This window comes from Myotis nattereri, assembly GCF_964212035.1.
Source record: "Myotis nattereri genome assembly, chromosome: 5".
In the NCBI taxonomy this organism is placed as follows: domain Eukaryota; kingdom Metazoa; phylum Chordata; class Mammalia; order Chiroptera; family Vespertilionidae; genus Myotis; species Myotis nattereri.
In genome coordinates, this window is record NC_138080.1 from 43334664 (window position 1) to 43353254 (window position 18591).

Here is an 18591-nt window from a genome sequence, read left to right on the forward strand (position 1 = left end):
CAGGCTTGAATCCTCTGCCCCAGGTCGGGGCGTGTGAGGGAGGCAACCAATAGATGTGTCTCTCTCACATCAGTTTCTCTCTCTCAGTCTCTACTCTCTAACACTATCTAAAAAAAACAAAAAACAAAAGCAATGGAAAAATATCCTCAGGTGAGGATTAACAAAAAACAAACAAACAAAAAAACGTGCTTTGCTTTAAAGCAAGACCTAATATTAACCCGGCAACTTTCTTTTGTAAGAATTATTTTTTTTCACTTATATGTGGAACCTAATGAGCAAAATAAAGTGATGAGTGAAATAAAACTAGAGGTATGGACACATGGGACAGACAAACAAATCTCAGAAGGAAGGAGGGGGGGTGGGAAGAGATTAACCAAAGAATTTATATGCATATATGCATAGCCCATGCACACAGACCATAGGGAGGTGAAAGCTTTGGGCCAGGTGGGAACCTAGTGGAGGGAGGAAATGGGGAAGAAAGATGGAGGATGTTTGTAATACTCTCAAAAATAAAGATTTTAAAATATATACGCTAAAAAAGAAAACGTTTATTCTGGGTAAAAGAAAAAGAGTTATTTTTAACTCTTGAGTATTTTTTCTTTATAACACTATTATTATGTAAGAATAGTCACAATCTCAAACACTTTTATAGATATTTTGTTCCACACATTTAAAAAAATGATTTATTTATTGGTTTTAGAGAGAGAGGGAGAGAGATAGAAACATTAATTTGTTGTTTCACTTATTTATGCATTTATGTCTCCACTGCACTCTTCCACTCCTGGGAGCAGGTTTCCCTCACCCACCCCATCACCACCAGCTCTGCCAGCTCCGCAGCCAGGCCCGGACTCATCTGAGTTCACACCAGTTCTCTTTCTTGTTTCAACCTCTTCTCTTCAGCCTGCCGCCTCTCCTCCTCTCTTCACTCCCTTTCCTTAGTAATTTCTTCGGCTGCCGTGTGCCTCAAAATGCCTGTGGTAGCGGCTGGTAGTTAACAACTCCTCCACAGCAGCACTGCAAACACCCCGAGCTGTGGCTGCGAAGGCCGCCCCAGCGGCACCAACCTCCTCACAGTTGAAGAACCTTCTGGATGAGCTCCACCACCTGCACCAGGTCTGCCTCAGAGTGCACAGGCTCAGGCTTTGCAGGACGGAGCTCCGGCTGCACAGGGGGTGGCATGGGGGGTTGGAAGAGGCCGGGTGTCGCACTCAGGGTGGCTGCTGGGTGGTGCGGCAGATAGGGCAGTGCGGGAGCCAAGCTGGGAAGAGGCTGCGGGAGGAGGGTAGGCGGGGACGCGTCCGCCTCAGTAACACAGTCCTCTCCTCTCCCCCCACCTGCTGCCTCCAAGCCGGGTCTCTGAGGGCCCAGGGACAGCTCCGTGGCCAGGCTCTCCCCAATGTACTTGTTCCGGGAGTTGAAGCTGCACATGGGGGTATGACGAGGGACAGGGGGCAACGGCCCCCCATTCACAATTTCCCCAACAGACACCATCAGCTTCCTGGTAATAAACACCGACTTCCTGGCCTTCAAGAACCCCACTGGTTCTAAGAATGAGGTCCGGTTCAGCTCGACACAGCCATCGGCAACAGGGAGACCATGGTAGTTGAGGAAGTCTGTGGCCTCTTCGCAATCTCTGAAGAGCAGCATGCGCACCACACGGTCCAGGGGAAAGAGGGTGGATCGTTTTGTGCTCACAGTATAGGCGATGTTGAGTGCCCGGAGAGCATCCTTGCGGATCTGATTAAAGTAGCAATGTAAAAGACAAGCGTTCAAATAAGAAGCTGACTGGACCAGCTTGAAAAATCTCACGAAATTATTACTGTTCAAGGCAGCAAAAGCCTGAACAGCACGTGTCACCTCAGCGGAGTTTCTCACAGCCGGATGGAACTGTTGCACTTCTCTCAGGACGGCCCCCTGGTTGAGATTGAGCAGCACATGGTAGCCCTGGAACTCAGCTTCACCGACACAGGAGACGCCCTTGTTCCTCAGGTCTTGGTACATCTCCTTCAGACTCTGAAGGCACTTGGTCACGTTCTCATTGTTGATCTTGGCATCAAAGGAGGACCTGGGCTCCTCGCACATGAAGTGAGCACAGTGGATATGAAGCCGGGCACACTTCTCAATCAGGGACACCGTCACGGGATCACACAGGTGCTGCTGCGTGATGTCCTTCCGTATGGCCCGTGTGCGGTTCCACAGGAAGTCATACCAGTCCCGCAGGTTGCCTTCCTTCCGGTCCATCATCTGGGTCACCAGGTAATCCATGGTCCTGCTGAGCACCGCTGAGGGCCGCAGCTCATGTGACAGGGGCTCCTCCTGGTCGGCTGAGGAGCGTCTGTACTCCTTGACAGCTGCCACGTGGTCCACCTGGTCAGTTCCTGGGATCACTTCAAAGACACTCAGCTGTCTGCAGGTCTCCCGCAGGTACCGCTCCTTCTCGGGACACATGTCAGGGCACGTCCCAACAACAAACAGTCCTTGCTTTGTCCAGGTCGGTTCTTTTCACCCGAGCTTGCCTCAGGATTCTGTCCCTCTGGTCAAGCAGGCAGTACTTTTCCTCAGACGTGTCGGCCACAGTGCCTATCAGCGCACTGAGGGAGGACACACACAGCCCAGGACTCTCAGAACCCTCAGAGCCCGAGTCAAAGGAGTCTCCTTCAAACAGGTGGGCCTTCAGAAGGCCCGACTTCTTCACTGGAGAGCTTTTATTCATGAGGCTGCCGACTGCAGTCCTCCCCATGGGCTTGCCAAGAGGGGAGTGCTGAAAGGATGTGTCCTCGGTGCCCTGGCCAGCCACACCCTCCCCTGGTTTCTTCTCCTGGAGGGAAACAGGTTTCTTGTTGGGACTTATTTCCTTCTTGTGCCAAAAGATAGACGTTTCTTCAGGCAAACCTTTTTTCCCCTTCTTCCTGGCCAGGGCTGCAGAAGCATGATCAAAGAAATACACCACCGCGAGGTGTCTGTTGCGCCTGGTGTCAATGCGCCGCACTTTAGCAATTTTGCCAAAGTGATTCTCCAGGAAGTTCCTGTTGTTGAGAAAGTCCGGAATGTTCTTGCACTGGATCGCTGTGACTTCAGAGGCAGAGAAGCCCCCAAGACTGTCTGTGCTCTCACTTCTTAGATTCTGACGCCCAGGAGCTCCTCTTAGCTCACCTTCTTCCTCTTTCACACCTGGAAGCCGGGAAGCTGCCAGAACAGACCGACTCCCTCCTGGGATGGCCATGGGATCCTTTTTCCCAGACTCGGCACAGCCAGTTTCCTTTCTAGATTCCTTGTTGCCCAGACGACCGACTTCTTTATTGCTTTTGAAAACATCCGGTCTAGTCCGACCAAACAGAGCACCTCCCAGGGGCCCATTCAGGCGGACTGGCTGCTTATCGGGAGGATGATCACCCCTTGACAGAGGGCCCATATCTCCCACTGCGTCCTGGCCATATCTCCTTGGGGAGCAATCCTGATCCTTCTTCTTTTCCAGTCCTTTCATGATGCTGGAAAGTGGCTCCACTTGGGAAACAGTTTCTTTATATCCTTGTCTGGCACCTGTTTTCCTAACTGGGAAGGGTTCCCCAATGATCCTGAAAAAGATGTGGAGAAGTTACTATTAAGACTTAAATAGTGAAGCTACCATTAAGACTTCCAAATAGTGATTTAGGGCTTTTTTTCCCCCTTCACATTTTGACTTGACAAAGCAAGGGTAAAGAGTGGCTCAGGCCGCACCCTGGGCCCGGGGCGCCTCGCTGTCCCGCTCCATTAGCGACACGCGCGAAACTGCGAGAGGGGAAGGGGCAACTTCTGCCTTCACAGCGCTCAGGGTCCGCTCAGTACCTCCGCGCCTAGCTGAACTCTGGAACTGAAGGTTTTAAAGGAATAGCAAAGCGGACCTTTATGAGTTTTTTTCTCACCAATTGACACATTTGTTTTTAGGTTAATGTGTATGAAGATTCTTACATGCATACATTATGTGAAACATTTTAGGTGGTTTATGATTTCCATAATTAGAGAAATCTCTTTTATGACCTAAAAAACACCTACTGGCTATATGGTACTAAAATACAAAAATAATGAAATAACTTATTATACCAAATAATCACTCTATTAAAGTGCTCCAAATCCAGGTATTTGAAATATTGATGTCATCTCAATTAACTAAGAAATCGACTTCTCTACTTAGAGAAGATACCAACAATTGCAGTGGTAAATTGAAAATATTTGTAAAAAGATAAAGTAGGCATTTTTTGAGGTATTTGCTCAAAAAAATAAAAACATATACACTCTAAATTCCATACTCACCGGAGTCTACTATGAGTGTTCCCACCTCGGTAAGTCCTGTCGATATCAGGGTCAGTAGGAATTCTCTTCACTCAACTGGCAGCTCCGACTTCAGTCGTCAGTCTACTCTGGAGAAGTGATGTGTCCTCTGCACAGATGCGCCTTTTATATGACTTCCCTTAGGCCACATTCACTTGCTGAGATTGGCTAAAATCTACAAAAGGAAATAACCACCTTAAATGGATTATATAGATTATAGCCTGATAGATCATTAGGGTTACAACACATAGAAAACAATGATTAAAGAAGATTAAAGAGGCTTGAATCCCTGCTATGGCTAACAATGATCAGGGCAATAAGCAGGAAATAGCTACTCCTCTGTCATGTGCAAGTTCAAAATCATTGGACTAAGTCTTCTGATGGTGCTCAGTCATTTAGCATGGGCCCTGGAGATAAGAGGTCATAGGTTCATTCCCTGTCAGGACACCAGCCTGGGTTGTGGGCTCCATCCCTAGTGGGCAGAGTGCAAGTGGCACAAAACCAATGATTGCCTCTCATCATCGATGTTTCTATCTCCCTTTCCCTTCTTCTATGAAATCAATAAAAATTTATTAAAAAACAACAGAATTTCTGCTGTTACCACATATATTCAACACTGATGGATTCCTAGTCAATGCAATTAGACACGTGAAAGAAGAAAGAAAGCTATCATAATTTATATTATTAGCTCAGCATAATTGCATAATTAGGAAATTTCCTGAAATCTATAATTAATGAAGTTAGGAAGAAATGAGATCAGTGAATTTCTTCTAAACAAACAAAAAAAAATTGGAAAGGAAATTTACAATGCATGTTATATGATCAGAAATTGAAATTCCTAAAAATAAATCTAATAAAAGTTATATAATTCTGTGTATATAAACTATAAAATGCTATTGAAAAAAAAGCAAAGGAAAGAACTATGAGTCCTGTAAATGGAAATATCCCATATTCATGGATTGAAAGACATAATATAGTAACTATGTCCAATGTCACTAAACAGACCAATGCCATAAATATGATTCAATAACTTAAAAAATGTATGTGCATATACATGTGTATGTAATTGATAAGTTTGGTTTTAAGTGAGTCTGTGACTAGGACTCTTAAAATGTGTTTTAGTCAATAAAGGAGAGACAGACCTCACTAAAAATGAATTAGTATTGTAGGCATTATCACCTCAATTACTTTCATATCTACATAGCACACATATAACAGCTTCCATATTGTGGGGGAGAATATTTGTGTAAAAGAAGGGATAAACTGTCATAGTCACAGGGTATATAGGTCTTAGACAGCGGTTCTCAACCTGTGGGTCCAGACCCCTTTGGGGGTCAAACGACCCTTTCACAGGGTAGTCTAAGACCATTGGAAAACACATATATAATTACATATTGTTTTGTGATTAATCACTATGCTTTAATTATGTTCAATTTGTAACAATGAAAATACATCCTGCATATCAGATATTTACATTATGATTCATAACAGAAGCAAAATTACAGTTATGAAGTAGCAATGAAAATAATTTTATGGTTGGGGGTCACCACAACATGACGAGCTGTATTAAAGGGTTGCAGCATTAGGAAGGTTGAGAACCACTGGTCTAAGAAGATATAACTCAACTTTTTTTTTTTTTTTTCCTGCAAGTAGTGACCTTGAGTTTATGTAAGATACCATAAACCAGACAGCTGCAGTGGATTTACAATCTCAATAAATCACAATTTCATTCTTTACTCATCACCTACTACCTAAAACTATTGATAGGTTAAAAGGCCTTTGGGAGGTGATTAGCTTATGAGGCTAGAGCCCTTATGAATAGGATTAGTGCCCTTATGAAGGAAACTTCAGAAAGCTCCCTCACCTCTCCTAATTGGTAAAACTGAAGGAGAAAACAGCTGTGTATAAAACAGGAAATAGGACTTTCCCAGAAACTGGTTCAGCCAGAATATTGACCTTGACCTTTTCAGCCCCAGAACTGTAAGAAACACATTGATGTTGTTTATAAACCACCCAGTCTACAGTCTTTTTGTAATAGAAGTACAAATAGGCTAAGACAATGTCCTTGCTAGCCATCCATATATCTTCTTTAGTGAAGTGCCTACTCAAGTCCTCTAAATTGTACAATGATCATTGGATTTTTGGTCTTATTTTGAATTGTAAGTGTTCTTTGGATACAAATCTTTTAAGAAATATATGTATTGAAAATATTTTTCTTTCTATTTGTGGGTTATCTTTTTGCTTTCTTAAAACATTTAGAAAGTGAACTAAAAACCTAGGAAGTGTGGGGATGATGGGGGGGCAGGGGAATAGATTTCAGATTGTCTATCCAGGCATGCCCACCTCCACACACAGAAACATATGCATCTACACACAGTAGCTCTCCTGTGTCTGAGATTCCATAGTCTTGTCCTGGTTGCTGCAGAATTGAGGAGCCAGGTAGGAAGCAACCTGTCAGGGTCTTGCCTTGCTGTAAGCTGATTTGTGGTCTAGAATTTCAGCATTGTCAACTGCCGCTCATCTCATCTATACTAAGTGTTCTGCCACCCCCACTTGAGCATGGCCAGACCACCTGGAGGTTACTGAAAGGATGTTAGGGGGGCTGGGACTCTCTGTGCCTGGAGAGTTATGATGGTTGTTGGTGGTATTTGCTTATGGTATGTAAATAATCTTCCAGTTTAAAAAGGCTAATCTGTCATTCTATTATTAGTTAGTTCTTGTGGATTACAGTTATCTTTTTTTCTTGATATCTAATGAGACTGATAAATAATTCAAGTTGCTGTTTTTGTTTTGTTCTTTTTAATCCTCATCTGAGGATATTTTTGCATTTTTTTTAGAGAGTCACAAGGATATTTTTTCATTGATTTTTAGAGAGAATGGAAAAGAAAGAAAAAGACGGAGAGAAAGATCTATGAGAGAGAACACATCAATTGGTTGCCTCCTGCATGGGCCCCAACCAGGGCCCTGGCCTGGGAGGAGCTAGCATCCCAGGTAAGTGCCCTTGACCTGAATCACATCCCAGACTAACTCAGTCTGAAATCGAATGCTCTATCCATTGAGCCAAACCACCTAAGGTGTGTGGTTTCATTTTTGAAAAATATTTTATTATATGTTCAAATCCTTCTACTGGTAAATATTGAGTATATCAAGTTAGTCCCTGGATCCCAGAGGAGCCATGGAAAGGAACGTGCATCTTTGAAATCTAGCTCAGGGGCAATGAGCCTGTGGTCCAGGGTAGGTCACTGCCAAGCTTAAGAAGATAGGTACTGTCCCTGGTTCCAGCATCTAGCTACAAGTGGGGTCCAAGAAATCCAGCTCAAGGCCTAGATGGGGAGCAGGGCCCTCTGGTGTCCTTGGAGCAAACCAGAGAAATCCCCATTTCCCTGAGGCTGTCCTGCAGGGGAGTTACCTGTAGGTGTGGCCAGAGGAACAGAGAACCCAGCTCTTGCAGGGGCAACACCTCAGACACTAGTTCCTGGGACTTGTAAGAGGAAACAGCTCCCATTGCCCAAGGACTGGCTCTCAAGAGGGGCTGAGGAAAGCCCTTAGGCTCCACTAGCCCTGGAAAGTGTCAGGAGCAGCCATGGCTCAGGGACCAGGAGGGGGTAAAATGAGAGGCTTACAAAGTGCCAGGTGTAGAAGGGACTGGAGATGCCAAGGATTCCTGAGGCTCCTCAAGAGACTGCACTCATTATAATGCCAAGGGGAAAGGCTAAGAGAAAATATTTTTATTCCCGACTATACAGTGTTTTATGTCCTGTAGCTCTACAGTAATATATCCAGTCCTTTCTCTACAGTTTTCATGATGAATCTTCCATATTCGTTTCTTTCAGGTCAACTTGAAGAATCAGTTTGTTTAGTTCTCTAAATGTTTTCTATTAGAGGACTTCTGTTTAGACATGACTTCCAGAAATCCTACTCATATGAAGGTAAAGCAGAGGAAAACTCTATAAACACGCTGGGTGGTGTGACCGGAGAGGAGTCGGTAGGAGACCCTAGAGATTCAGAGAATCAATAGGAGACTGTTGCAAAGGCAAAGTAGATGAGGGAGCATTAACTAGCTGGCCTAGCAAAGGGAGATATGGTGGCACAGCCTTGTTGCCTAAAGGGCAACTGTAGGATGCAAACACTTCCCATGAGGTGAGTGGGGTCGGGGCAGAAAGCTCAGAAGTACCAGGGAGCACAGTGAGTGGAGGTGTGGGCTGCAAAGGGGCTCAGGGTTCCTTCTCTGTTCCAACCCTGGAGATCGCTCAGCCAATGGGAAAACACTGATAGGACGAACCTAGTAAGGATGGTGAGGAAGCCTTGGGAGGCTGATGGTGATGATGGCCTGATGTGCACAGGAAAGAGCAGCTCAGAGCAGAAGAGGGGCAGGCACCGTGCCGGCAGAGGCCTCTGAGCAGAGCTCAGTTTCCCCCCCACAGGGCCCTGAGAGTAAGTTAGCCCCCTGAGCTCCCACATCACAGAAAACCTGCAGCTGCCAGGACACCAGGGCATGAGTGGGAGAAATGCCCAGGAGGCCGCTGAGGCTGACTGAGGTGAAGAGCAGGAAACAGCGGGTGCCTGGAGAGTTCTCTCCTCCCCAGGCACTCTTGTTGGAGCATGCCAGTTACAAATCAGGAAAGCACTCCTCAGAAACAGGAGAGCTCAAGAAAGCCCTACTCCCAGCAAGCAGAGCCCTTGCTGGAAGCCGATCCACCCTTGCTGCTTGACACAGTCGCTGCAGGGAAGAAACATCTGCACAGCTTATGTTTCAAGGGACCTGGCATATATGGCATACTGTTCTTAATATGTTTGCTCCCCCTCTTAATGCTATGTGCTTTAAACAGGACCACCTCTCTGAGAAAGGTTGTTTCCCCAGGTGAGGATTTTTATCAGTAAAACCCCTTAACTAAGTGCCAGGCGGGTAGTTAATCACTTTAACTATGAACAATCACGCTTAAACTACATAATCTTTACTTAGAATAATCTCCTTCAGTTACTTCCTTGTAGCTTAATAGAACATTAGAGTAACCTTGGAATAGAGATAGGAAACGCCCTAACCTTTGGAATAGAATGGATAGGATTAAGATCAAATAGTCTAAATATAGATGTAAAAGGACAATAAGGAGAGGAACCTGGCTAAGAGGGACCTCGCCATGATGATCACCTGAACGCGGCCTCCGTGTCCTTCATTCTTTGCCAACTCCGTCCACACCTATGGGGAACCCCTGGACCTGTTGGGGCTGGACCCCAACAAGCCCTTGAGAGAGGTCACAAAGGGGTAAGGCAAGCCCAGGATAAGTGTGCCTCTCACTGCCACGATGGTTTTCTTTTGTAATCTTTATACAATATATAATTGAAACTATTAAGTATGTCCCTTTTTATTCCCCATTGCACCCCTCCAGCCCGCCCCCACCTCCTGCCCCAGGCCTTCATCACCCTGTTGTCTGTGTCCATGGGTTATGCATATATGCCTACTAGTTCTTTGAATAATCATCACCCACTCACGACCCTCCCCTGCCTTCCCTCCAAGATTCCACACACTTTTTCATGCTTCTATGTCTCAGGATCCACTCTATTCATCACTTTATTTTGATAAATTAGATTCCGCAGATGAGTGAGATTATGTGATACTTATCTTTCCCGAATGGCTTATTTTTCTTAGTGTAATATTCTCCAGTACCCTCCATGCTGTCTCAAAGGGAAAGAGATCCTTCTTTTTTTTTATGCTGCCTAGTATTCCATGGTTTAATTGTACCACATCTTTCTTATCCACTCATCTACTGATGGGCACCTGGGCTGTTTCCAGATCTTAGCTATTGTAAACTGTGCTGCTCTGAACATAGGGGTGAATAGATACTTTCTGGTTTCTGGTTTCTTGGGATATATTCCTTGAAGTCAGATCACTGGGTCAAATGGCAGTTCCAGATTTAATTGCAATGTGCAAGAAGACAGGTAAACCAGTGCATTTCCTCACAGCTTCATTATTGATTCTTAAGTAGGTATCAATACAGTCAGGAAAGAGAAGATGGAACCCTCTCTCTTTGCTGTACGCTCCTCCAGCATTCTAAGTGCTCTGAGGGCACCACTTACCCTGTGTTCCTCAACAGCCTCTTCCACGGAGCCGTGTCTGAGAGCTAGAGCAGTGCAAACAGCAGGCTCCTGTCGTCTTCACAGAAGATCTGCTTTGTCTCCTCGTGCGGCCCACACCTATTGTCCTCAGGGCTCAGGAATTGCCGCAGACTGGCTTTTCTGGCCATGGACACCAGATTTCTCAGGATAATATTGGTTTTGAAGATTTTCTGCTCTGATGGTTTCCTGCACACAGGACAGCAAGTAGGGCTTTCTGCTTTCTCCCAGGATACCTAGAGACACGAACAACAACAGCTGTGCCCACAGCCCATGGAGACTGGGTCTATACAGTAATTCAGGCAGATGGCACAGGTGAGCTCTTTAGGGACGTTTTGTGGGAGGTCTGAGTCCATTTTTCTAAGGAGCAGATCCAGGGCTTTCCGTAGCAGGAAAAATAGGAAGACGACAGCTCAGGGACCAAGCCTTTATGTGTGGTGGCAGTCTCTTCCAGAAGTCTCCCCAGCCAGGTGAGTTCCCAAGACACTCTGTTCTGGAGAAGGTTCTAGGCCAATTGTTAGTAACACTGATATAAGTAAGCGAGCTTTGGAACTATGAGACAAATATTGACTCCCATATATTATTTCTTAGTTATATAAATAAAAATCTCAGTAAATTAAAAAGTAGTATTTGAGCTTCTAGTCGATACGAGAAACTTTCATGCTTAGCTCTGAAACATTTGCATTGGCAGGACAGTATACTGGGAATTTGAGTTTGAATGTATTAAAGGATAATTTGATTTTTGAGGCTTTCCACCAATCTGAAAATTATCCTAGCAAACACAGTTCTATTAGAGTGAAATACAAAGCAACAGATGTTGACATTTAACCAATGTAGCATTTTCATTAGTTTAGCATTTAATTTATTCATTTATCAGAAACAGTTCCCTTTAATTCTTTTGTCATTTCTAACAAATTAGGATTTACATTCATGGAAAAATGACACCTCAGAGTGTGGTATCAGCATTTTCTGTTTTGAAAATGTGCTCTCTAAGCACATCTTCTTTTATTTCATGATGTTTGTTTGTTGCACAGAATTAACTTCATGACAAAAATGCCCAATCTAATGTTTATGTTTGAAGTACCTAAAACTCAAAAGACAATGATTTTTTTCTGTTTTAAAGTTTATTAAAAATTTTTTTCCCAATTACCACTGAATTGCAATGATTCCTGATTACAACTACAAACTAAATTGAACCATGAAAATAATTAACACTATTTCCACTGGGTTAGTGTTATATAATTATTAACGAATTATGGCAAATATCATCTCTTTTGAAACACTACTGTGCTTTTCTAGAAGTGACACAGATCTTTGTAAGGAAGAACTAAGCCTCCAAATGTGAAGCAGTCTATATTTAAACTATCTGTAACAGAAAAAAATATTTGGAAACAAGTAAGAATTTGAGTCACACTGTTAGTGAAATTTTTGCTTGTCTAACAGCAAAGCTGTGCCGATTAGAGTAGCCTAATTATTTTAGAAACATTGAAAATAAATTTAAAGATGTCACTAATTGAGAAAACAAAAGATACTTATTTCAGCACACCAAAATTCAATATACTTTCATGTGGTTTAAAAAAATGAAAAATCCACTTGGTTGTATTCAAACTACTCTTTTGTTTAAGGAACTGTGCATTCATAGCTTGTTTCTTCATAATACATTTTTTTAAAACTTACTTGTTTAAACAAGATTTGTTTTATTTAATAAAACACCATTTTTTAAAATATATTTTATTGATTTTTTACAGAGAGGAAGGGAGAGGGATAGAGACTTAGAAACATCAATGAGAGAGAAACATCAATCAGCTGCCTCCTGCACAGCCCCCACGGGGGATGTGCCCACAGCCAAGGTACATGCCCTTGACCGGAATCAAACTCGGGACTCTTCAGTCCGCAGGCCAGCGCTCTATCCACTGAGCCAAACCGGTTAGGGCAAAACACCAATTTTTAATGTAAAAGTTTTAAATGTCTGTTATAAAAGCAGAGTCAATCATATTTTAATTGTAAATGAAGATGCAGCCAAATATAGGATAATATTTACTCTTATATAACCTGAAACATTGTAGTAAATTACATATAAAATTTTATTGCATATAAAATATCAGTACTTTTTATGCTGTGCAAATAATGCCTAGTATTTTTAACACTATAAAAAATCTTTATAGTGTTAAAACAAGCAAACAACCCAATCAAAATTAGTTAGGAAGAATTTTTGTTTATTTTCTTACTAAAGGTATTTGGGTGACATTGGTTAATAGGATCATACAGGTTTCAGGTGTGGGTTTCCATGATACAGGATCTGCATATTGCACTGTGGGCTCATCACCCAAAGTCAAACCATCTTCAATCACTCTATATTAGGCCCTCTCCATAATCTCCCCTCCCATTATCTCACCCCCTTCCCTCTGGTAACCACCACACTGCTATCTGTCCATGAGTTTCAGTTTTATATTTCACATATGAGTGAAATCATATGGTTCTTAGCTTTTTCTGACTGGCTTATTTCACTTAGCATACTATTCTCAAGGTCTGTCTATGTTGTCCAAGATGGCATTATTTCATCCTTTTTTATGGCTAAATAGTGTTCCATTGTATATATGTACCACATCTTCTTTATCCAATCATCTATCAAAGGACACTTTTTTATTGTCTCCATGTCTTGACCACCATGAATAATGCTACAATGAACATAGGGGTGCATATATCTTTGCGAATACATGTTTTCAAGTTTTTTGGGGTATATACCCAGGAAAGGGATTCCTGGGTCATATGATAACTCTATTCTTAATATTCTGAGGAACTGTGCAGATGGTTTTCTATAGTGGCTGTATCAGTCTACGTCCCACCAGCTGTGTATGAGGGTTTCTTTTTTTTTTTTTTTTTCCACAACCTCTTCAACACTTGTTATTGCTTGTCTTGTTGACAATGGCCACTCAAACAAGTGTGAGGTAGTATCTCATTGTAGTTTTAATTTCCCTAATTGCCAGTGAGGTTGAACATCTTTTCATATATCTATTGGCTATTTATATGCCTTCTTGGGAGAGGTGTTTTTTCAGTTCCTCTGCCTACATTTTGATTGTTTTTTTTGCTTGTTTGGTATTGAGTTTTATGAGTTCTTTATATATTTTGGAAATTAAACCTTTTTTGGAGCTACTGTTTACCAATCTCATCTCTCATCTGGTTGGCTGCCTCTTGTTTTGTTGTCAGTTTCTTTTGCTAAAAATTTTAAGTTTTTTAGTTTGATATAATCCCATCATTTATTTTTGTCTTTACTTCCCTTGTCTTTGGGGTTAATTCATAAAATGTTCTCTAAGAACAAGACCATAAGCTTGGCACCTATATTTTCTTCTATGTAACTTATTGTTTTGAGTCTTATAATTTGGGTCTTTGATCCATTTTGAATTAACTTTTGTACATAGGGAAAAACCATAAGCCAGTTTCATTCATTTGTGTGTGGCTTTCCAGTTTTCCCAGCATCATTTATTGAAGAGACTTTCTTTACTCCACAGTGTGTTTCTAGCTCCTTTGTTAAAAATTACCTGTCCATATACATCTGGTTTTATAGCTGGGCTCTCTATTCTGTTCCATTGATCTGTGTGTCTGTTTCTCTGCCAATACCATGCTGTTTTGATTATCATAGCTCTGTAGTTTAATTTGGAGCCAAGTAGTGGGATACCTCCAGCTTTGTTCTTTTTTCTCAAGGTCTTTTGTGGTTCCATACAAATCTGATGATTTCTTGTTCTATTCTTTTTTAAAAAATGACATTGGGATTTTGATGGGGATTGCATTAAATCTGTATATTGCTTTGGGTAATATGGCCATTTTAACTATGTTGATCCTTCCAATCCATGAACACAGGATATTTTTTCCAATTTGCTGTGTCTTTTTCAACCTCTTTTAGTAATTCTTTGTAATTTTCAGTATATAGATCTTTCATGTTCTTTGTTAACTTTATTCCTAGGTATTTTATTCTTTTGGTTGAAATTGCAAAAATATTTTTTTTTTCATTTATTTTTCTGAATTTCTTTTTATTAGTATATGGGAAGGAAATGGATTTTTGCACATTGATTTTGTATCCTGAAACTTGGCTGTATTTGTTTATTGTTTCTGATAGTGTTTGGTGGAGTCTTTAGGGTTTTCTATGTACAAAATAATGTCATCTGCAAAAAGTGACACTTTTACTTCTTCCTTCCCAATTTGAATGCCTTTTATTTCTTTATCTTGTCTTATTGCTCTGTCTAGGACCTCCAGAACTATGTTGAATAAGAGTGGTGTGAGAGTGGGCATACTTGTCTTGTTCTTGATCGTAGAGGAAAAGCTTTCAGGTTTTCACCACTGGGTCTGATAGTGGCTGAGGGTTTGTCATAGATGGCCTTTATTACATTGAGGTATTTTTCTTTTTACTTATTTTATTGAGTATCTGAATCATAAATGCTTTTTCTGCATCTATTGATAAGATCATATTATTTTTATCATTTCTTTTATTTATGTGGTATATTCCATTGATCTATTTTTTATGCTGGACCATCCTCAAGCCCCTGGAATGAACCCCATTTGACCGTTATGTATTATTTTATTAATGTATCATTGTATTCAATTTGCTAGTATTTTGTTTAGGATTTTTGCATCTGTATTCACCAGAGATATTTGTCTGTAGTTTTCCTGAGTTGAAAAGGCATGGATGAGAGTGTAAGAAAGCTGAGACTATGGAGTTAACCAGATATTGTACCAGAGAAGAAAGTAGCTACTCGGTGAAAGAGAACAAAAAATCTCCACAGGAAAGGATACTAATCTTTGCAAATTTAGAGTGAAAATTCACAAGGTTGAGTAAAGACCAAATATGGGGCTGTCAATTGGATAATTCATAGAATTCACTCAATGTGGGGAATACTTTTGAGATCTGAGAAATGAAAATGCATATGATAGAGACTTCATATGGTTTTCCCTTGTTAGGAGGGCTAGGATACCAGGAGACTAGATTCTTCTCTTTACCCATTCTAACAAATCTTAAAAGGAGGCTCAAATTGGAAGCTTATTTCCAGTAACCTGTCTGTGAGAACAAATTTCATCACTCTTTAATGTAGGCAGAACATCAAACTGCTCAAGATTATAATACCACAAATGTTCAATATCTAATCAATTAGAAAAGTGACCATATCAGGTTAATATTAAAATTGTGCAATAGAGCCCTAGTTGGTTTGGCTCAGTGGATAGAGCATTGGCCTGTAGACTAAAGGGTCCCAGTTTCCATTCTGGCCAAGAGCACATGACCAGGTTGAGGGCTCAAGGCAGGAGGCAGCTGATCAATGATTCTCTCTCATCACTGATGTTTCTATTTGTCTCTCCCTCTTCTCTTCCTCTCTGAAATCAATAAATTAAAAAATAATAACAAAATTAGGCAATAGAAATAAATTCAGCACTGACCAAGATGATGGGATTAGCTGACAAGGAATTAGCTCTCTAAATGTATTCATAGGTATAATAAAAACTTGAACATTATGGACAAAAAAAGATAAAAAAGAAGCAAATGAAATTTTAATAGCTGAAAATATACTACTGACATGCAATTTACTAAGTTGGTTTAATAATGGATTAGTCATCAATAAATGAACTTGAAAAAGAAATAGAAATTACCCCAATTGAACCATGTGGAGAAAAAAAAATTAAAGCAACAATAAATAATAATATCAAGCAATCTTATATATGCACTAGAGGCCCCATGCATGAAAATTTGTGCAAAAGTAGGCCTTCCTTCCCCTGGCTGCCAGCAGGAACCCGGGACCTTAGCTTTGCTCAGACCCCGGCTTTGTCCAGAAGGACATCTGGTCTAATTAGCATATTATCCTTTTATTATTATAGATAATTATTGTTTCAAACACAGAGGGAAAAGAGAGGGCTGCAGGAAAATTTTGAAGAAAGAATGGTGTGTTTTCTTAATTTGATGAAAACTATAAAACCAAAGCAGGAAGAAGCTTAATAGAATCTAAGCAGAATCAACAAAAAGAGAACTACCCCAAAGCACATTGAATTATATTGATGAAAGTCCATAATAAAGAGAAAAATCTTAAAGGTAGCCATAGAAAAAGACACATTACATGATGGGACAACAAGAAAACAATAACCAAACATTTCTGAATGGAAACAATGCAAGCAAGAAGACAAATGTCTGATAGTATATAATGCTGGCAGGGAAAACACACACGGAACACAACAAAAACTATGAAGTTAAAGTTACATGTCCGTCAGAAACATGACTGAAAACTTTTACTCCAGCAGGCCTGCATCATAAAAAGTTTTAGAGAAAAATTTTCTGGCAGGCAGTTTGAGTAGTTTTATGTAAGTTAAAGAATAGATTTATAATTAAAAATTACCCAACAAAGGAATCTAGGTTCAGATAGCTTCAATGGCAAATTCAAAGAAATATACAGAAAAATTAACACTAATACTACTACAATGTCATTTATAAAAACAGAAGAAAGGGAACAACTCACAATTCACATGTAAGGTCTAGATTTCACTGAATATAAAGTTATACAATATATTACAAGAAAAGAATACTGCAGACTGATGCCCTCATGAACATAGATGAAGAGAAATGCTCAATAAAATGTTGGCAAATTGAATCCAACAAAATAGTTAAAAGATAATACATTATGAAAAATTTGATTTTATTCCAGAAATGTTGGGCTGCAACATTAAAAAATTGAACAGCACATTAACAAATGACAAAAACCACATGACCATCCTAATAGTTGTAGAAATCACAATTAAGTTCAGTACTCACTCTCAATTAAGGAATTGAATGCTACTTCTTCAACCTGATACAAGGCATTTAATAAAAACCCAGTGTTCTTTCATTTAATGGTGAAAGACTAAAATGTCTTTCCTAAAGTTAGAAACCAGCAACGGTATCTTCTTTCTTCACTGCATTTTGATTTTTTTTTTTTCAATCCTCACCCAAGAATATTCTTTCCATTGAATCCTAGAGAGAATAGAAGAGAGGGAGGAGAGGGAGAGAGAGGAAGATAAATTGGTTGCCTCCTGCACACACCCTGACTGCAGTCAGAGATCTAATCTGCAACAGAGGCATGTGCCTCTGACTGAGAATTGAACCTGAGACCCTTTGGTCTGCAGGCCGATGTTTTAACCACTGAATAAAACCAGCCAGAGCTGCAGTTTGATTTTTTTAGAGGCTCTGGCTAGAATAATAAAGCGAGGAAGAAGAAAAAAAAATGGAGTACACATTGGAAAGGAAAATATGTGATTTATTCCCGCATGTGATAGATTCTCTATGATGATTCAATGAACACAAATTAAGATGCTTGACATTTTTAAAATTTATTTTTTCTTTTTCTCTAAAATGGTTGACATTTTTATTCTTCAAAGAAATATAAAGAAAAATAAAAAGATACCACAGAATACTACCAGAAGCACTCTGATAAAAAGACTGATAATGCTAATTACTTGCAAAGATGCAGAGCAAAAGAGAAGAATTAAAAATACATGGATGGGCAAAGTAGTTTTACAGTTGTTTGTATGGAAAAATACAGGCAGGTTATTATTACTACTAGAGGCCCGATGCACGAAGATTCGTGCAAGAATGGGCCTTCCTTCCCCTGGCTACCAGCACTGCCTTCGCTTCGTCCAGGAGCTGCCGTTCCACCTTCCCACACTGCCCAGAGGCGCGGAGCAGCTGGGGCGATGTGGAATGCCTGCGTCATTGCCATGGCGATGACGCAAGCATCTCATCCCACCTGCTACCAGCCGCTCAGTGCCTGTGTATGCAAATTAACCCACCATCTTTGTTGGTTGATTTGCAAACTCACTCTTGATTGGCTGGTGAGTGTCATGAAGGTACAGCCAATTTGTATCTTTCTCTTTTATTAGTGTAGATGATAGCTTTATTAATTCAAAAAATGTCACAATGCAACTATGAACCTACTTTGCCCACCCCTGTAATACAATGTTTTTGAAAATCTGGACATTTCTTATAAAAGCAAGCATACATTTACAGTACAACCAAGCAATTGTACTTCTAGAGATCCAAAAAAAATCAAAGTATATATCCATGTACTATTCCTCATCTGATGATTTAGGCCTGCCACTGTGTTCTTACATTGCAGCAACTATTCAGAGTAGTCAATTTTATCTCTTTTTAGAGATTTATAAGAA

General features: G+C 40.7%; 1 long non-coding RNA gene and 1 pseudogene across 2 annotated transcripts in view; one reads left to right on the forward strand and one right to left on the reverse strand.

Annotated features, from left to right (window-relative positions):
• LOC308520640 overlaps positions 1-18591 on the forward strand; it is a 223865-nt gene that overhangs the window by 55249 nt on the left and 150025 nt on the right. The window lies entirely within an intron of this gene.
• On the reverse strand, positions 755-18146 carry LOC308519233 (germinal-center associated nuclear protein-like; annotated as a pseudogene). The gene is made up of 2 exons: positions 18044-18146; positions 755-3737 (listed from the first exon to the last, which is right to left on the reverse strand). The product of its transcript is annotated as a germinal-center associated nuclear protein-like (transcript).